This window comes from Rhododendron vialii, chromosome 8a, assembly GCF_030253575.1.
Source record: "Rhododendron vialii isolate Sample 1 chromosome 8a, ASM3025357v1".
NCBI classification, from domain to species: Eukaryota; Viridiplantae; Streptophyta; class Magnoliopsida; order Ericales; family Ericaceae; genus Rhododendron; species Rhododendron vialii.
Genome location: NC_080564.1, coordinates 6,096,711 through 6,102,710, shown reverse-complemented (window position 1 = coordinate 6,102,710; position 6,000 = coordinate 6,096,711). Strand labels below are relative to the sequence as shown.

Genomic DNA, 6,000 nt, shown 5'->3' with positions numbered 1-6,000 from the left:
CCGTCTCGCAATGTTTGACACTTTTGAAAAATCTAACTTTTAAAAGAAAAAATTTGATATACAATTAATGAGCAAACTTTCCAATGTTACCCATGTGTACTTTCACAACTTTTGTCATAAAAAAAAAAAAAAAAAACTTTCACAACTATTTTTCAAATTGGGTGTCAGATGCCAAAAGTTTTGGCGCTGATTTGTGGCTCCCAAATTGAAAATTGAATGGAAAGTGTACTGCATGGGTAATCAAAAGTGTACTTTCATTTGAATTGATTGTTGTCTAATGTGCAAAAGATAAGGCTAAAGTGGAAAGTTTACCTAATTTTTCTATTGACTTTTCAAACTAGCCAAATATTATGGGACAAAGAAATGCATAAAAGTGTCAAACATTGCAGGACGGAGAGAGTAGTAACATATATAGTGGTTAGGAGTTGAATAGTCGGCACATTTCTTGGGATCTGAATTCTCTCCACATGTTTTCCTCCCTTCATCTATCCCATCTTTTCACCACAACATGACACCTTATTAATGAATTCAACCGACGGCCAAGATTAGATCTTAGCCTCAACTTTAATAAAACGGCGTTGTTCCTTTTACTCCCTCCTGACACAGCTAACGTTTTCTACCTTCTCTCCGTTTGATCTCACTGTCCAGAATTTGGGGGGGGGGGAAAAACCACCATCGTCATCCCCAAAAGAGAAGAAACCGCCCCCATGCAATTCTTCCGGTGATTTTGGCCTCTCCCGACTCTTCATTAAATTTTGTTTTGGTTTGTGTTTGTTCTGTAAAATAAGGGTTCTGTTTGTACTGTGATTTCATTTGATAGTGGTTTTTGGTACTTTCCATATGGATTTGGATTTTTTATACTTCACATAGAGAGATGCAAAATCAAATTAGGGTTTTGATTGTGGTTTTTGGTATTCATCAGTCATTACTACGTAAATAGAGAGATGCAAAATCAAAATATTATAGGTGAAGGTGAATCCAATACTTACAGCGCAGAGCTGGGGGGGGGGATGAAAATTGAAGTGACTAGGAAAGAGATGGGTTTGACCGTTCAGGAAGAGAGAAAAAACGTAGAAGAAAACGGAGAAAGGAGAAAACGTTAGCTGTGTTAGGAGGGAGTAAAGGAACGACAAAGTTGGGGTTGAGATCTAATCTTAGCCATCGGTTGAATTTATTAATGAGATGTCATGTTGTGGTGAAAAGATGGAGTAAACGTGAAAAGGAAAATATGTGGAGATGATCCGGATCCCATTTCTTCGGGCGTTTGTTTTGTTGTCAATTTGCATGAACCACGTTTTGCTTCGCATAAACTATAAAGTAAGCCTCCTGATGCACATGCCAGAGATAAACAAAAAACAGAGAAAGAGAGAGAGAGAGAGAGAGAGAGAGAGATGGAGACCTGGTTCATCATAATCATCTCCCTGTGCATTTCCGCTGTAGTTAAACTCATCTTCGACCTAATCCTAATGTTTTCTCTTTCCAATTCGTCTTCCCACTACAGGAAGAAGCTTCCACCGGGACCCACCAACGTTCCAGTGATTAGCAACTTTCTGTGGCTCTTAAAATCATCCTCCAAGTTCGAAACTGCCCTCCGGACCCTCCGAGCCAAATACGGCCCCATCATAACCCTCCGCGTCGGGTCCCGGCCGGCCGTCTTCATCGGGTCACCCTCCCTCGCCCACAAAGCACTCGTCGAAAACGGCGCCGTCTTCGCCGACCGGCCCAAGTCCCTCGCCGCCAGCGAGATCAACGCTGACAACCAGCGAAAAATCGGCTCCGCCGCCTACGGCCCCTGGTGGCGCCTCCTCCGCCGCAACATCACCTCGGAGGTCCTCCACCCCTCCCGCGTCAAAACCTACTCCGCCGCGAGACAGTGGGTCTTCGGAATCCTAATGGACCGCCTCGTTGCAGATTCCCGGTCGGGGGCGGAGGCGGTTAGGGTGGCGGATCATTTTCACTACGCTATGTCTAGCATTTTGGTGTTGATCTGTTTTGGGGATAGGTTAGATGAGAAGAAAATCAAGGAAGTTGAGAGGGTGCAGAGCCAGCTGCTGCTCGTAAGGAGCCGATTCATTTTCCTCAACTTTTGGTCTAAGCTAAGTAAGTGTTCGTCGTGCTAAAAAAATCACCTCAACCCCTCTTTTGCTTAATTATGGACTGAAGCAGTACTTCCTCCGTGCCTAAAATGACCGCTATTTTATTTTAGGTTGTCCTAAAATAAGTTTTCACTTTGAAAAGTTAATTGGTAAAGTGGAGACTTCAAATTGGTGCTATGCAGTGAGGTGCGCAATACAGTGCTGCTCACATCACTGCACAGTACCATCCCCCAATTCGTAAAGTGGAGGATAATTTTGAAAAATTGAAATAAAAGTTGATATGAGAAGTATAAAGTGGAGGATAATTTTGAAAAGTAGAGGTAAAAGTTTATGTGAAAAATGTAAAGTAAAGAGAAAAGTTGATGGAAAAACTGTAAAATAGATATGTAAGTTGACTTCTAAAACTGCTTGTTTTTCAAACCAGGACATTTAAAAATGGAGGGATAGAGTATATTACTACTAGTCTACTATTGAGAAAATCTTTTTAACAAAGAGTTCCGTGAACAATTGTTTACGAAAGTGAATGGCGACTGTCCAATAGTATTTTGGATGGTCCGGATATTAATAAAACTTTTTCGAAAAAGAGTAAAGTTTCATTTAAATCTGGATCACCAAAGTTGAAACGAAAGGCCGAGATCGGGCGGCTCCGTAAACAGCCTGTTTACAACGGCTCCGTAAATAAGTCTTATCTCATCTACTATTACCATGCCTACATTTTTCAACATATTATTTTTTTATAAACTACACGAAAATAATTGAAAGAATTGACGGATAATAAATAAGTTATAGTGCCAAGTGCCGAGATCAATATGACACGAAAGGTGGACGGGGAATTTTGGGTGACTTTTTTCAATTTTTTCAGAGCAAAAAAAGTTATAGTGCCAACTGCCAGTACCCCTATTTAGGAAGTACTGGCATCGTGTCCGTTCGATACACGAAAGAAAAAATTCACATTCGTATTTTTTTGGACTTCATGTATTGAACAGACACAACGCTAATTGATAAAAATAATAATTTATTTTTTTCCCTAGCCCCGTTCGATGAACGCTAGCATTGTTCTTGTTCTAGATAATGCAAGATGTTTGTGGTTGAGAATGAGTTTAGAGTACCACGTGACAGTGTCCAGAGAGCATAAAGCAATTCCCCCCACCCCCAAAAAAAAAATCTAAAAAATTAGAATTGATGGTTTAGGTACTGTTGAAGGCAAAACAAAACACATTTGTATAGTATAGACTGATTAATTGATGTTGTATAGATGTATCGGTGTTTCAGTTTTGATCATTAAATTATGAATAGTTTTTGAGAAATAAGAAGATTTTTGCATAATGGAATGGCCAAAACACCATTACATGCAAAAGTTAGAGAAAAACGATTTGAAGTTCGGTTATAATATTATTGAGGTTAACTAATTATGGGTGTGGCTAGCATTTTTCCAGGTTAGATTGTGTTCCACAAACGCTATGACAAGGTCAAACAATTGCACCAGAGTCAAGAGGAGGTATTGATCCCTCTCATAAGATCCCGATTCGAAGTTGTAAACCGACGACGACTATGCAAAGAGGAAGGAAAAGAAGAGGAAGAAGGGAGTGTCGTGGCCTACGCGGATAGTTTGTTTGACCTAGAGCTTCCGGACGAGAAGAGGACATTGAACGAGAAGGAGATAGTGAGCCTATGCAGCGAGTTTCTCAATGCAGGCACAGATTCGACTGCCACCGCGCTGGAATGGATTATGGCCAATTTGGTCAAGTACCCCCATGTTCAAATGAAGTTGTATGAAGATATTATTGGAGTTGTGGGCCCGCCGACCAAACTCGCAGAGAAGAATGAGAAAGCAGAGCTGGTGGTGATAAAGGAAAAGGATTTACAAAGGATGTCGTACTTAAAATACGTGGTTTTGGAAGGTCTAAGACGCCACCCGCCGGTGCACTTCACGATTCCTCACTCGGTGACGGATGACGTGGAATTAGAGGGTTACCTAGTTCCCAAGGATACTACGGTCAACTTCATGGTGGCGGACATTGGGTGGGATTCAAAGGTGTGGGACAAACTTATGGAGTTCAAACCTGAGAGGTTCTTTACTAAAACTGCTACTGGTGGCGACAACATTGGTGGTGAGGCGACAACTTTGTTTGATGTAACAGGAAGTAGAGAGATCAAAATGATGCCATTTGGGGCAGGGCGGAGGATTTGTCCGGCTCTAGGGTTTGCTTTTCTTCACTTGGAGTTTTTTGTTGCGAATTTGATTTGGCATTTTGAATGGAGGGCTGCGGAAGGGGATACAATTAATCTATCAGAGAAGAAAGAGTTAACTACTATGATGACTATGATGAAGTATCCATTGAGGGCCCACATCTTTCCTAGAGGAGAGTAATTCAATAGTTCAGAAGTACCGCCATGTGGTATTCTAAATTACTTTACAACCACGCGTTCCTTTGGAGTCTATACACTTAGTGGTAGACTCCACAGGAATATGTGGTTGTAAAGTAATCCGGAATACCACGTGGCAGTACTCTCGGACTATTATATACTTTTACTTCCCAAAATTCAGGCAGCAAGCTTAGCTTGACCAACTCTATCAAATAAGATTACATTGAACATGAAATTATGAATACATAGAAAATATGCTTGTTTTAGCCTATGTAAATTTGTTATTACATACCTTTGAATATATGTACAATTTAAACATACACATTTCTGAATATATGTACAATTTAAACATACACATTTCTGTCCACACTCTGTGATTGTTGGTTATAACTGTGATAACCCGAATTTCTACACTTCGAAGAAAAGTAAATGATGGCTCTAAATATTACGAGTCTCCAAATATATACATGATGGACCCTAAATCCTCAAAAATTATACAACAATGATTCTCCAAATAAGCTCTAAAGGAAAAAAGTCCTCTAAATATCCAACTAAGCCGCCATTTATTCTGTCTTGAACCTGCAACATAAACTATGCATGAAGACTCCAATACAAAGAATAATAGCTCAAACCAAAGACATTAGCTTAATCAGCGACATAGCTAAATAATCTTCACAGGAACACGCCCGGCTTCAATGGAAAAAAACACAAGGCTTCAACGAATCAATGGGAAATCACCCGGCTCACAGTAGGATTTGAATTTCCTTGATTTCCTCTCAGACTCGCTTCACATTTATTGATCCAAAGGGCTGGAACATTTTTAGTATCGATCATTTTTTTCTTCTTCTTCTTATCAATTGGCTTTGCTTTTGACACAAAATAATTAAAATTCCACTCTGAGCTTTAGCTCCAATTGTTATCCATGTGTTTCCCTAGTCCTAAAGCAATAAAAAAGCCTACCAAACTCCAAGTATTACAATAAATGGATGTTACAAGATGAAGTTAAGGGGCCTAAATAAGCTTATTTACATGTACCCATATCATTTTTTTAATTTGTTATGGAGTGTATCATTTTTCTCTTTTGTTTGGTTGCCCTCCATTTGTGCAGGAAGTTGCACATCTATTGAAGAGTAATAAGATTTTAGTTTGAAGTTGAAGTTTATTTTTCATTTTTTAATGCGGGATCTGGATACAAAACCAATGTTAGAGTCAAAAAGTTGACCTTTCATTTTTCTTTCGGGTTTTTGTTTGTAGGTTTGACCATAAGGCCACAGTCGTGTGCTGTGGAGATTGATTTTTGGGAAGTTATCACAATCCACGGAATTGTACGTGTAATATTTGGGAGAGAGCCATAGGCACGGACAATGTTCTAGTGAAAGGTTGGCACGGACAATGCTACAGTGAAAGATTATCACATTCAAAGGTACCTGTTATGTTATTAATGTGATAAGTGTAGGTTAGGTGATCAGTTTTTCCTAACCCAAGCACGTTTTTTATTGACTCATGACATGGCTCTAGGTGAGTTTGTTTCCAAAAG

The 6,000-nt window shown here is 39.7% G+C and overlaps 1 pseudogene; it reads left to right on the top strand.

Annotated features, from left to right (window-relative positions):
* The first annotated feature begins 1,391 nt into the window (after nucleotides 1-1,391).
* Nucleotides 1,392-4,777, top strand: LOC131298944 (cytochrome P450 89A2-like; annotated as a pseudogene).
* Nucleotides 4,778-6,000: the final 1,223 nt, after the last annotated feature.